Source organism: Tiliqua scincoides, chromosome 10 (genome assembly GCF_035046505.1).
Source record: "Tiliqua scincoides isolate rTilSci1 chromosome 10, rTilSci1.hap2, whole genome shotgun sequence".
Classification (NCBI taxonomy): Eukaryota; Metazoa; Chordata; class Lepidosauria; order Squamata; family Scincidae; genus Tiliqua; species Tiliqua scincoides.
In genome coordinates, this window is record NC_089830.1 from 17816119 (window position 1) to 17830944 (window position 14826).

General features: G+C 47.1%; 1 protein-coding gene and 2 pseudogenes across 1 annotated transcript in view; 2 read left to right on the forward strand and 1 right to left on the reverse strand.

Moving 5' to 3' along the window:
* The window catches only part of SDC3 (syndecan 3), a 108001-nt gene that overhangs the window by 45190 nt on the left and 47985 nt on the right, over window positions 1–14826 (reverse strand). The gene's annotated exons all lie outside the window — the stretch shown is intronic.
* LOC136662020 (5S ribosomal RNA) lies at window positions 2919–3035 on the forward strand (annotated as a pseudogene).
* On the forward strand, window positions 14092–14210 carry LOC136661837 (5S ribosomal RNA; annotated as a pseudogene).

A 14826-nucleotide genomic window follows, 5' to 3' on the forward strand; every position in this document is an offset into this window, starting at 1 on the left:
GCCTCCTGTAACTTCCCTGACGCTGTCTATGGTCGCACGAGGCTCCATAAGCTTCAGGTAAGTGGGGAGTGCAGATTTGGACGTGGGGCCATGACATCCTGTGGGGAGGGTGCTATCGTGGACCTTTACCCCGGGGCGCAGGGCTGGGGATGTCCGCCACTGTCAGAGTGCAACTGTGTATCACCCCAAGACAGTGGCAAAAAGGGAATTCGAACACAGAACCGGGAATCGGAGCTATTCCCAATACTGCCCACCAGCTATTGCAGGACACAAAAGGACTCCACCTACCCTGCAAGAAGCCAGGCACCTTCAAGGACAGTGACATAACTTCCCTACTACTTTGAATTTACCCCAGAGTAAGAGACCAGAGGCACCAGTTCTCTGCTGGCTCTCCTATCTCTCTACACACCAGTAAAAAGCAAATGTTGGTGCAAATGCAATCACCATGCACACAAACCGTTCCCAAGTCATGCACTATGCGCTGTGCAAAATCTCCCAGCCGAACCTTTGCGCTGGAAACACCATCCCAAAGGATTGACCTTTTAAATTCAAATAAAACTTAAGTACAGACAAATCAGCCTGTATACCTAAAACCTTCTCCCACTTGCTGGGTATAAGGCCCCAAAGAGGCAGAGGGATTAACTGGGAGATAGTGGAAAAGATTACGCTCCAGTTTCAATACCAATACCGTTAAGCAGCTTGCAAGCACAGTGGGATAACATTTGCTGCTTCTTTGTCTTGCATGGGCTTTATAAGGATGTAGCAGACATTGAGTCGGCCTGTGGAGGATTAAACTGGTATAAAAAAATTGGACAGTTCAAGCACTGGTATGCAAAGTTACATACACAAGTGCATTATTTTAGGAGCGAGCCAACTGCGGAAGAACATTCAAGGCTTGCAGGACAAACATGCCCTTGCCTTTCCCAACTGGGCTTGGAAGAAACTTCTTCCAGTTTCTAGTTGAGTGGGCTGCGCGCAACCCTGATTGGTTGGCCCTACTGATAGAAGGACCAGCCAATCAAAGTTCTGCACAGACTTGTACAGCGGACAAATTTTCAAATGTAAAAAAACACAACGGATTTCTTTTTTAAGCATCAAGCATCAAAGCAGGTGTCCATGTGCATTTGAAATGATCAATGCAGATAGAAAACAAGTCACTGAAATCATAGGCTGGGAAAAGGGGACAGGCAAAAAGACTTAGCAGAATGGCTTTCACATTGGAGAGGTTCAAAGGCAGAACACATGCTTTCCGTGCAAGAAGGTGCTGGGCACAAACCTCAGGTTTCTGGTAGCACGGCTAGGGCAGACATCTGCCTCGGGACTTAGAAAGCTACTGCCAGTTCAAGTTTAAACTACTGACCCCACTGGATCCAAACTGACCCCAATGGATCCCATTTAGATCCCAGTTTCCTGAATTTCACATGCCTGAGGAAGCACACAAGACAACTAACGACCTGCATCCCTTGTTGCCACGCCCTTGCACTGGCATGCCGAGCTAGGCTACCTCTAAAACTAGGTGGTTATGTAGACCCATCATGACTAGTGACCTGCGATTGACTTTTCCTCCATCAATCTGTCCAATCCCCTTTTGAAAGTCATCTTGGCCAGGTGCCATCACCACATCACGTGGCAAGGAGTTCCATAGATTAACGACATGTTGGGTAAAGAAATTTTTTTGCCTGTTCTAACTCTTCCACCACTCAATTTTAATTGGGCTCCCCTAGTTCTGCTCTTCATGGTCTAGGACAGGGGTCTCCAAACCCCGGTCCGGGGGCCAGATGCAGCCCACAGAGAGCCTCTATCTGGCCCGCGGCCAGTCTCTGATCCCCTGAGAGCCTCTGGCCCAGTTGGCCACACACAACCAGAGTTGTGCATGTGGGGTGGGAGAATGTGGGTCCATTTAAGTGTATGCTTTATTTCTTGGGCTGTGTTGGTGCTTGGAGAAATCCTGGACATTTGAGCCCATTCATTCATTCATTTCAGTCATTCATCTAAGTTCCATCACTAATGTATTTATTTAAATTTTATGTTTCATTTTTTTTAGAGCCCTCGATACCGTGCCAGATATTTGATGTGGCCCTTCGGCCGAAAAGTTTGGAGACCCCTGGCCTAGGAGGAACAATGACCTGACTAAGCATGACATAGCTTCACATGTTCTGCTTGGGTATACACAGTAAGGAAGCACAGAGCTGACCCAGCAACAGAAAAACAAAATGGTACATACTCTCATATCCAGGTACATCCATATGTACCTTTTTTCTTTTTCTAAACATAGCATCTGACATATGGGATTAATTAACACCATGTAAAAATCTGTGTAGAGATGATCTGAGTTGGCCAAACAATATATGGCTTAGAGGCTGGGGATTTGCAAGCCCATGGAATAGCTGTAAGCCTGAACCTAGTTTTGTCTGTGAGCTCTGCCCCCTTACTGCTGGGTTCCGCCCCTACTTGCAAGGCTCTGCCCCTTACACTGTTGGGTTTCACCAATGAATGCATCATCTCCTGACAGTGCATTCCACAGTGCAGGCTGGATTTGTGTACATTTTTAAGTGCAGGAGCTGCTACAACTCCCTACCCAGGCAACCCTATGGAAAGTATACATTAAAAGAAAATCAACTTTAAATATCTTCATTAGAGTGTTTTCTTCTCTAAGGCTACAATCATATAATTGACCCAGAATGATACCCTATTAAACACTGCAGACATACATTTTCATAAGAGTCACCCCATTCTCCATGCAACAAACAGAGAAAAGGACTGCGTATCCTAGGGCAATTTCACCCCATTAAATAAAGTAAACCTGCCCCCAACTCCCTTCCCAGGGGAGAGGGATGCTCCTGATTTACCTTCTCCCTTCCTGCCATCCATCTCCCCCCATCCATCTACACCACTTCTGCTATCTACCAGTATCTGGAGGCAGGAACTGTTACCCTGCAGATGCCTGATCTTGTCTGATCTCAGAAGCTAAGCAGGGTCAGGCCTGGTTAGTACTTGGATGGGAGACCGCCTGGGAATACCGGGTGCTGTAGGCTTCTACCATAGTCTTTCGAGACTGAAGGTTGCCAACCCTTTGGAGGCAGGGCAGACTGGTGCTTAGGCCCCGAGGCAAACGTTTCAGTTTGCCTCCTACTGATCCTGCTGCTTCCTCTTGGCTCATGTCCTTTGACAAAAAAAGTTTCTAAAGCTGCATCTGAGCACACCTCACAATTCCATCACTGCTTCTGTTGTGGAAGAAGTCCCAGCACTGTGCCCCACCCCAAACCCTGACCACTACACCCCGGATGCCTAACTCTTGTCCAGCTGAAGACGGCTACACTGGGATGGGCAGGAGGTGAGAGCAAGGTCTGGTTTCTCTCTGATGACACAGCCAGGTGCACCTATGTCAGGAAAGCTGAGATTCTTCTCTGCCTTTTAAATCCGGGACTCAGTTTCATTTGCTGCATGTAGTAGGCTAGGTCAGTGTTTCCCAACGTTCGTCCTCCATTGTACCACTTCACATGGTCCAAAGTACCACCAGAAGTGATTGGTGAAGACAGTGACTTCTGGGTTGGGAGGCCAGATGCGAAGTGACAAATACCAGTAAAAGGCTTGGGGTGAACGGGAGGACTTTTGCTCTGGAGTTCTGCCTGCCAAGTTGAGCCTCTAACCACTGTTTGTTGTGTCATGTTCCTGGACTCGCTGGCAGGCAGTAGGTGTCCAGTGAGTATCACTAGACACCACCTCAAGTACCTCTGGTGGTACCCATACTGCTGGTTGACAAACACTGGGCTAGGTGCATCTGGCTAGGTGCATTTTTGCACCCCGGTTATCTGCATCTGCAAGATGTCATCTTGCAAGAGGGATCATCTGCATCTGCAGATCTGTCACCTGCAAGAGGGATCTGAAGGCCTTAGGAGTGGACCTCAACAAGTGGGAAACCCTGGCCTCTGAGCGGCCCCGCGTGGAGGCAGGCTGTGCAGCATGGCCTTTCCCAGTTTGAAGAGACACTTGGCCAACAGTCTGAGGCTAAGAGGCAAAGAAGGAAGGCCCATAGCCAGGGAGACAGACCAGGGACAGACTGCACTTGCTCCCAGTGTGGAAGGGATTGTCACTCCCGAATTGGCCTTTTCAGCCACACTAGACGCTGGTCCAGAACCACCATTCAGAGCGCGATACCACAGTCTTTCGAGACTGAAGGTTGCCAACACACTATCTGCATCCCAATATAACGGGGGCAACAAACTACAACTGGAGAGCAAACCCCATGTAAATATCCTAAGCCTCTAGTCCCAGCCCTAACCCTACCATTGCATTTAAAAAAATAAAGAAGTACCTCCGATATAAATATACACATATTGGGACACAAACGTCCAGGATGCCAAATAACCGGACACAAACGTCCAAGGCTGGGACACATTTGTCTATGATGCAATCGGGCTGTCACTGATAGACCCGCACAGCACAGCAGTCAAACTAACCCCTTAAGATGCGCCAGCCAGTCTATGGATAGCCGGTCACAGCAAGCAGACTAAAAGATCTCTCTAGCTGGTCAAAAAGTTTGCCGGGACAAATTGCGAGATGGATTTCAGCGCAAAACAGACAAGGTGAAGTCTTTTTGTGAAGGAACGCATCAGGATTTCAAAAGCCTGCAAGCGTCTGTGTGGGAAGGAAATTTATCCAAACAGAGCACTCTAATCCAGTCAAGGCAAAACAGACTGCGAACCGCAGGCTGCGTTTGGGAGGAAGCAAACGAGAAAACAGGCAACGGGCAGGATAATCTGTTCTTCGTTCACCCCGCACCTTCTGGAAGCGCCTATAAATAGCCGCTCCTTCCTCACGGAAGAGGCGACGAAGGCAGAGAGTCACAACCTTGTAGATAGGGTTACTACAAGTTGCTAGTCCACAAGAATGGGTAAAAGCCTGATCAGAAGGTTGTGGCTAGGCTAGCAGCCTCTCACCGATACGCAGGTTCATACGCACTATATTGCGCTTATTTATTTATTTAAAATATTCTCTCTCTCCCCCCCACCCCCTCCCCCATAGGAAGACACCCAAGAGGACTAATGGTGCAGCCCAGTGTTCTTTGGCCTGTGACCCCAATGGGTAGCAAAGCCTCTTCTTTCTTTCTTTCTTTCTTTCTTTCTTTCTTTCTTTCTTTCTTTCTTTCTTTCTTTCTTTCCAAGAGGAAGTGCAACAAGAGCAAGAGCATAGGCAAGGCAGTGACAAAAAAATAGCACCATGCCCAGGCCATGGAAGCTTAGTGATGTTGGGCCACTCACTATCTCTCAGGCTCTCCTACTGTCCCCTGCTAATTGGGTAAGAGGCACTTTTTCAAGTGGGTGCTCCTCTTTTCTTAGCAGGGGGAGAGTAACTGGCCCACCTCACCCCAGCAGTGTCTGTTCTAGTGGCTATCTGCTGGTGTTCTTTTTGCATCTTTTTAGATTGTGAGCCCTTTTGGGACAGGGAGCCATTGAGTTATTTGATTTTTCTCTGTAAACCGCTTTGTGAACTTTTAGTTGAAAAGCGGTATATAAATACTGTTAATAATACTGTACAGGGTCGTTGTGAGGATTTTACAAAGGAGAGGTGCCTCATAGACTGCCTTGAGCTCTTTAAAAAAGGAAGGATGGGGTGCCTATGGGAAAAATAAATAAATAATGCAAACACGCACTGCAAAGCAGCTCACCAGGCTACTCTTCAAGAGTCAGGTCTCAGGTGCTAAACATGGCTATGCTTTTAGCTGTTGACAGAGTTGCAGCGGCAATGGGACTGATATCACGTCCCCACACACTGGGCATCACCGGGGAAGGCTCCCTTGTGCATCAGCACCAAGTGTATTTTTGCTAATGACACCTGCTTAGAAGAACCTGCTTAGCAGACCCAAAGCAATGGAAATTGACACACCGGGAATCTTTGTACATGAAGGTCAGAGTGGGGATGGGGTCTTGCCGCTCCACCTGATTCTGATCCTGGGGGCTTGCAGCTCCACCACGCATCTTTGGGACAACCTCAAGGTTGGTCAAGATCCTCTTGATTCTGACTGCATGACATTGTTCACCCCCATTGTTGGGCCACCCTCAAAGCGCAGCGATTTTCAACCAGTGGGTCACGAATGGTCTACAGGTGTGCCATGGGAATTTGGGGGAGGGTTATATAGGGCCATTGGGGGATGTGAGCCTCCCCTCCACCAGCAGTATGGTGGGCCTTGTCAATTGTCAAAAAAAACCCTGATGGTTCTCACATGCCATGAGACGGAAAAGGTTGAAAATCACTGCTCAAGGGAACCCACAAAGAACAGAGACCCTCTGGTTGCCTGGGTCAATCTCCCCTGTGGGATGTGCAGCTACCACCACCCTGAAGGGCGCCCGAGGAACAGACAAGACATGATTTACAGATATAGGTCAAGCTCATCACTGCTGTGACCGACTTCTAGTAACCCAGCAGAATAAGACCCAACACTGGTGCCAAGGCAGTTGCCCGCTTCGTTCACACTGAACCGGCAAATGCATTTTCGCAGCTTAGGCAGCGAGTGGCAGAGACTGTCAGCGAAACTGACGTTTGCCTCTCCGGCGCCAAGCTGCGCTACGAACAACGTTACTGGCAGGACCAGAGCAATGACAAAAGGCTGCCAGGAGTCATTAGGTCTCGAGTGGGAGAAAGCCCATCCCAAGGAGTCCCCTTTTCAGATGAGACGTAACCAATTTCAACAAGATCACTAACACGAGAGCAGAGTCCAGAGATGCGGGGCACGCCGGGATCCACGAGCTCAAGAGCGGCAGCACTTGGTCTCCCAGTTGCTTCTGCAGGACGTGAACTGAGCAAGAAAACTGCACACAAGCGAGAACCCTGGAGAGGGCACACCAAATTCCAAAGAGGGAAGCCGACCCATTGCAAGTCTACTCTCTGCTTGCCAACCGTGGCTATATTTAACCCAAAAAAATTCTTCATCCAATTAGCAACAGTAAGTGCCAGCACTGCCAAGGTAATCCCATCGCTGAAACTGTGCCATGCCTTACCATCAACAAAGCTTCTGTCGTCCCTCCACTGTGGACCAAACCCATCCTTCCCTCTCCTTTTCTTTTAAGGGTTAAATTGAACATTACACGTCATTTGCTCAACTTCTCCTATGCATATTTTTCCCCCATGAAATAGTGCACAAGGTTGCAACATAAGCCACACTGAAATCAGGGCAGAGGCACAGTGTTAAAGCCCCCGCTGCCTTGTATTGATCTGATCAATGGTGCTGCCTTCCTCCCCGTGTGTAATATCCAGAAAAGGGGGGGGGGACTCCAACTGATTTCTATGGAAGCTTATCTATTTTTGAAAACAGCGTGTGGGGGGGAAGGGGGAGGAGAGCATGATCTTGATTTGAACCATGACCTCTAGCTTCCAGCCCCACTGCAGTTTCACTGTGCCCCCAAGAAACAATAAAAAAGAAGCCAACCCTGCTTGATCTCATCTGATAGCTCGAGCAGCGATAAGAGAGCCAGATGGCCCCTAAATTATTCTATATTGTGTGAGCAAATGGAAACCGCGCTTGTGAATTTTGATGCCCCTAATCAGTTGCGAGCATCGTTTTTTAAATCTATATATGGATTGACTAAAAATGTTTATGTGGATTGAATGGATTAATTGGTGGGGACTTCAGTTGGGTTATTGACCCTAAGATTGATCTGAAACACAGAAATAAAAATAGTTCCAACACATTACCGAAATTCCTTTTTAAGACTACGGAGTCATTCCATTTGATAGATGGCTGTTGGTTTTACCATCCACACCACATGAATTTCTCCTTCTTCCCTATACCAAATGGATCTTTTTTTCTTTCTTTCTTCCTAGAATCGATGTGCTCTTGGGCGCTGCCAAACTGTTGCTAATTATTGTAACAGACGGATATCAGATCATGCATTGGGTTGCTCCAGGTGGTAAAATTATAATTTGATGCATATCTACTCAGAGGTAAGCCCCACTAGGTTCAATGGAGCTTGCTTGCTCCCAGGTAGCTGTGCACAGGATGGCAGACTTTGGAACCAGAATTGGAGATTGAATGCTCAGTTACTGAGAAAATACAGAGATAATGCCAAAGGAGATAAATCTGAGAATGCATTGAACTGTAAGAGGTTCCTCTATGCAGCAAAAGGATATATATATCTGAAGAGGTTACTCTATGCAGTAAAAAGATATATACATCTGAGATATATATATCCTATATCTCAGGTTGTGTGATCACCCAGACAGTATATTTCAATAAACCACAAAAATTAAAACACAAATTCATGAGTTGGAAATGCTGCATTTAAAAAAATGCTGGATGAGAACTTCCTCCAATGCGGTAGGTGGGGCAACATCCCAGGTGGTGGGGATGGAGATTTTCCATTGCCCCGTCCCCACTGGTTTTTTGGCTGTACCTTTTGATAGAATAGAAGAGCCCCCACTTGCTCGACACAACTGCTCTCAGTGTGAGGGCGACTGTTTGACCTCTTTCATTATGAGAGCTCCCTCCACTGCTTGCTGTTTCACATCTGTGATGCAGTAACGGCAGCAAAGGAAAGGCCAGTCTTGCTTTGTGCAAGGCCTTTTATAGGCCTTGAGCTATTGCAAGACCTTCATTCATTCATAAGTTCATCTTTAATATATACATTTATGTAAACATATGTAAATTTATTCAAATTTTAAATGTAAATTATTTCTTTTTTTCCCTGGCCCCTGGCACAGTGTCAGAGAGAAGATGTGGCCCTCCTGCCAAAAACTTTGGACACCCCTGATCTAGACTCACAGTTGCTAGAGCAGTGGTTCCCAAACTGTGGGTCGGGACCAACTGGTGGGTTTCAACCTGATTTGTGGTGGGTCGCCAAAGGTCATGGAAAGATCAGATAGCTAATTGCCTCAAGCCCTGAGGCTATTCAAAAATCAGATACTGTCACTGCTAAGGACCCTCCAAAGAGCTTAGCTCCTGCAGTTTGCAAGCGTGTATAAATAAAGGGAGATAAATGTTTCAGTGTCTTTTTCCTATTATTACTTATTTTATTTATATTCTTTCTAGATCTTTTTTTTTTTTTTAAAGTCTGGTAAACCTAGCTGGGTCCCGATAGAGTGCCATTTTAAAAAGTGGTCCAGATGCTAAAGAGTTTGGGAACCACTGTGCTAGGGGAATTCTATAGGAGGCGAAAGTGATAACACTAACAGGAAGTAGACATCAAACAGACAATGAAAATGCAAGATTCTGCTTCCTGTTAGCTTTATCACTGTCACCTCTTTTAAGAGTTCCTCCAGTAGCTATAAGCCTAGGTTCTTGCTGTCTGCTTCCCTTTCCAAAAAGCTTCCTTCTGCAAAACATCTGCAAACAAAGAGAGGTGAGTCATGAGCATGATGGAGGAGAGGGGAATTTGAGTAGGGATCTCTGCTATCAGCAGTATATCTCATGGCCAGTGTTCAGCTAAGAAGACCCAGCTAAGAAGACCCGGTTTCAAACCCCTGCTCAGCCAGTCAAGTAAGATTGGAGCTGACCAATTCCCATCTCGCAGGCTTGCCTAACAGAGGAAGGCAAGTATTATGGAGTATTTTTTACCCGGCCTTTTTAAACATCTTTTCAACCTCTTTTAATATCTTTTTAAATACCTGGTTACAGACCGGATTCTTTTATGATTTGCTGCTCTATGCTCTTTTTTACCTGACTACTTTTTATCTGACTACTGTTTTTATGATATGCTGTTAATATGCTTTTATCTGTTTTTAAATTATGTTTTTAATTTGTTTTAACCTTGTTGTAAGCTGCCTTGAGTCCCTCCGAGGAGAAAGGCGGGGTAGAAATAAAGTTAATAATAATAATTAATAATATTATGTACTTCACCTTGGTGGTATATAAAATGCAAGCAAAATTCTTGATCTTCTCGCCCCCCCCCCCCAAAAAAAAGTGTCTAGGAAGGAAAGGTCCCCTGTGCAAAGCACTGAGTCATTACTGACCCTTGAGGTGGTATAAGTATACTTCCTCTTTTATATACATATATTATACATATACATATATTATTTTTAATTTGTTTTAACCTTGTTGTAAGCTGCCTTGAGTCCCTCCGAGGAGAAAGGCGGGGTAGAAATAAAGTTAATAATTAATAATATTATGTACTCCACCTTGGTGGCATATAAAATGGGAGCAAAATTCTTGATCTTGCAAAGCACTGAGTCATTACTGACCTTTGAGGTGCTGCTGCTTCTGCAATGATTTTCATGGCAGACTATAAGTGGCAGACTTCAAATAAGGTGGTATAAGGTGGCAGACTTCAAATAGCTGGGTACTCATTTTACCAGCCTTGGAAGGATGGAAAGCTGAGGTTGCAATCCTAACCACGCTTTCCTGAGAGTAAGCCCCATTGAACAAAATAGGACTTATTTTTGAATAGACCTGGCTAGGATTGTGCCCTGAGTCGACCTCGAACTGGCTACCTAAGATCCCAGCTTTTCCTGGGATCGAACTCAGGTTGTGGGGAGAGTCCTTGGCTGCGGTACTGAGACCTGCCACTCTGCACCACACAAGGCTCTAGGAAGGACTCTACCACAATTGGGCAGCTGGTGAATGACTGCACGCTTGAATGGTCTTCTTTTTTCCTTTTCAAATCATCACTGGATGCAAAACCGGCATCTCAGGAAGGAGAGGGGAGTTTCTGATACTCAAACAGCCGAGTCCTAGACCAAAAACAAGGTGGGAGAACTTCAAAAAGAACAAAAGGAGCCAGCTCAAAAATTCTTCCCATTGCCATCCCACTTCTTCCTGGGCTATATGCAATTCACAACAGAAAACTGTCGAAATTCAACCTCCCCGCGGAGATGTGGGAAGACGGAGTGAGGCATGCAGCACTGTCAAAGACACTCACATCTCAGGCGCATCTCGATGCGGTGTGTCAACCTTTTATTGCTTATGCGGGTGGGAGACACGGTGCCCCAAAGCAACCATAAAACTTTTGCAAAAGGTATGTTTTCACGCAAGCTTTGAACATTTAGTGTTTGGATCGGGTACTGTAAGGAATAAAAGAAAATGACTTCACACTTGTTTCAGTTTCACCATTTAGGACCCACCCAAAGAAGAGGATTTAACTAAGTGATAGAGCATCTGGGGCACATGCACGAAGGCTAACATTCAGTCTCTTGCCTCTCCAGTTATGGGAAAGAAAGGCTCTTCTCAGAAATCTTGTAGAGCTGTTACCACACAGGATCAACAACACTGGGCTAGACGGGGCAGTGGTCTCAGTATACAGCAGCTTGGCCAATCAGCATGTGTTGCTATTGTTTCATTCTGATCTTGGAAGCTAAGCAGGGTCAGGCCTGGTTAGTACTTGGATGGGAGACCGCCTGGGAATACCGGGTGCTGTAGGCTTATACCATAGTCTTTCGAGACTGAAGGTTGCCAACCAAGAGGAAGGAGTTATAGCTCAGTGGAAGAGTTCCTGCTTGGAATGCCTAAGGTTCCTGGTTCAATCCCTGGCACCCAAGTCAGGCTGGGAAAGATCTGGAGTCCTGCTACCACACAATAGGAACATAAGAAATGCGTTGCTGAACCAGACCAAGGCTCCATCTCAGTCATTTTCAACCACTGTGCCGTGGCACACTGGTGTGCCGCAAGTGGTCCACAGATGTACCATGCGAATTTGGGAGAAGGGCCAAATCATTTATTAGTAGGGCCAATGGGGGATGTGAGCCCCCTCACCCACTGGCAGCATGGTGCGCCTTGTCAGTTGTCAAAAACCTGGTGTGTGCCTTGACAATTGTAGTGACTTGTCAGTGTGCCCTGAAATGAAAAAAATTGAAAATTGCTGCTCCAGCTTCCTGTGGCCCACCAGATACCTCTGAGAGTACACAAGAAGATGCCTGCACAGTCGCTAAATGAGAACAGAATGCTTATTTTTGGACATAAGAATAGCCCCACTGGATCAGGCCATAGGCCCATCTAGTCCAGTTTCCTGTATCTCACAGCGGCCCACCAAATGCCCCAGGGAGCACACCAGATAACAAGAAGACCTGCAAGGCCTCCTGGGAATTGTAGTTAAGAACATAAGAACAGCCCCACTGGATCAGGCCATAGGCCCATCTAGTCCAGCTTCTTGTATCTCACAGCAGCCCACCAAATGCCCCAGGGAGCACACCAGATAACAAGAAGACCTGCAAGGCCTCCTGGGAATTGTAGTTAAGAACATAAGAACAGCCCCACTGGATCAGGCCATAGGCCCATCTAGTCCAGCTTCCTGTATCTCACAGTGGCCCACCCAATGCCCCAGGGAGCACACAAGACAACAAGAGACCTGCATCCTGGAGCCCTCCCCTGCGTCTGGCATTCTGCCGTAGCCCCTTTCTAAAATCAAGAGGCTGCACGTACCCATTATGGCTTGCAACCCATGATGGAAATTTCCTCCAGAAATTTGTCCAATCTCCTTTTAAAGGCATCTTGGCCCAATGCCGCCACCACATGCTGTGGCTCATCCGCTCTGGCTTGTCTGCTGTGGTCATCATCGGCTTAATGATGTCACTTCCTGCCTAGTGACATCACTTCTGGACCTCAGCATGCACCACGAATGCTATTCGGCCCACTGTATGAAATGAGTTTGACACCCCTGGGCTAGCAGCTCTCCAGCCAGTGGCCTTTCCCAGCCCTACCTGGAAATGACAACATCCCTTCCACCCACATTCAGACTGTGAAGATGGACAAGGATCGGTCTGTTTTCTCTTTTCCTCCTTCTCGTAAACAGAGAAATGTTTTCACAGCTTGTCCTGAATGTAGGCTGGGACGAAGGCAGAAAAAAAAACGCACAGAGGAACACACTCCCGGCAGGTCAACCAACACACTCAATGGAGAAAAGCTGCTCTAAGAATCGTCAATACCCCAAGCAGTTGCCAATGCAACCAGCCGAGCTTGTACTAAAGTTCTCTTGCAGACAGCTGGCACGGACAGGGCAGTCCGTGGGAAGGCTCCACCCTTGAAATGTTTGTTGAAGGCGCAGATCAAATAAACAACCTATTTACCTAGGCCTGCTAAATGTACACATTTCCACAAGTCAGCTGGACTTTCTAGGAGACTGAAATGGGAACACCGTTGACTCGTTCGTTCCTCCTTATATATTTTAATTTTATTTCTTACATTCGTATACCACCCTTCATCCAAGGTTCTCAGGGTGGTGTATGCAGTTCCTCCCCTCCTTTAGTCCTCACGACAAACCTGTGAGGCAGATGAGGCTGATGGTCCAAGGTCACCTGGGGAGCTTCACGGCTGAGCAAAGATTTGAAACTGGATCTTCCAGGCCCAAGTCCAACTGCCAAACCACTACACTGTCCTGGCTCTGGTTATACTGGGTTATAATCAGCAATACTGGGAGTATTCCAGGAAGCCCACACGTCACCAGGGTTTCAGAGTAGTCATAGCTAAGCTGCGATACAAGGACATCTGCAAGAGGGATCTGAAGGCCTTAGGAGTGGACCTCAACAAGTGGGAAACCCTGGCCTCTGAGCAGCCCGCTTGGAGGCAGGCTGTGCAGCATGGCCTTTCCCAGTTTGAAGAGACACTTGGCCAACAGTCTGAGGCTAAGAGGCAAAGAAGGAAGGCCCATAGCCAGGGAGACAGACCAGGAACAGACTGCACTTGCTCCCAGTGTGGAAGGGATTGTCACTCCCGAATTGGCCTTTTCAGCCACACTAGACGCTGTGCCAGAACCACCTTTCAGAGCGCGATACCATAGTCTTTCGAGACTGAAGGTTGCCAACTGTTCACTGTTCATAGCTAAGAAGTAGACCCTTTACTTTGCATGTAGAAGGTCCCAAGTTCAACCAGTGGCTTTTCCAGGTAGGACAGGTCATGTTCTCCACCTGAAATCTCAGAAAGCCATCCAATGGACTTGAGTTCTGACTCGGTAGAAAACCGCTTCCTATCACTTAGGCAGGGGTCTCTCTTGATCGTGCCTGGAGATGCCGTGAATTAAATCTGAGATCTTCTGCGTGGAAAAGTTCATATTCTACCACTCAGCTATGGCCCAGGGCCAGTCCATCTGAGGTGACCTGAGGCAATGAATCAGCAAAGGCAATGAATCAGTCCCTTCTATTCGCTCTTCCATTCGCTCCCCCTGCTCCACCACCTGGTTGTCTGTTCCCCTGCACATGCCTGATCTCATCTGATCTCGGAAGCTAAGCAGGGTCAGGCCTGGTTAGTACTTGGATGGGAGACCACCTGGGAATACCGGGTGCTGTAGGCTTATACCATAGTCTTTCGAGACTGAAGGTTGCCAAACAACTAGGCTCCACCACCTTCTCCATTAGAGCAAAAACACTCTAGCTCAACGTTCTCCTCTCCTCCACACTTCCTCTTCACCTCCTTTTCCACATCAGGAAGTAGGAGGAAAGTGTCACCACATAAGGGACACCCACAGGAGCCAGGAAATCTTGGGCTGGCCCTGTTGTGGTCCCTCCTGGAACTCCTTCCTAATGGATAGTTATTGGGCCTGATCTACAGCCCAATTGTATAAGGGTTTCAAAGTCTTGTCTCTTGAGCCGCCAACTGGAGCAGATTCTAATTGGATATCAGGAAAAAAATTCCCAACAGTCAGGGCGGTTCGGCAGTGGAAGAGATTACAGAGGGAGGTGGTAGACTCTCCCTCACTGCAGATCTTCAAGCAGAGGCTAGACAAGCATCTGCTGGAGATGCCCTAGGAGGATTTACTGCTACAGGCAGGGGGTTGGACTAGATGACCTTTTAGGTCACTTCCAACTCTAGGATTCTATGGTTTAGTCGTCATATCGTCTTCCATGTTTAACTGCAGAACATTTTCATTGTTCTGCTGGTTTACCTGAAACATTTCACTGGCTTTCCGC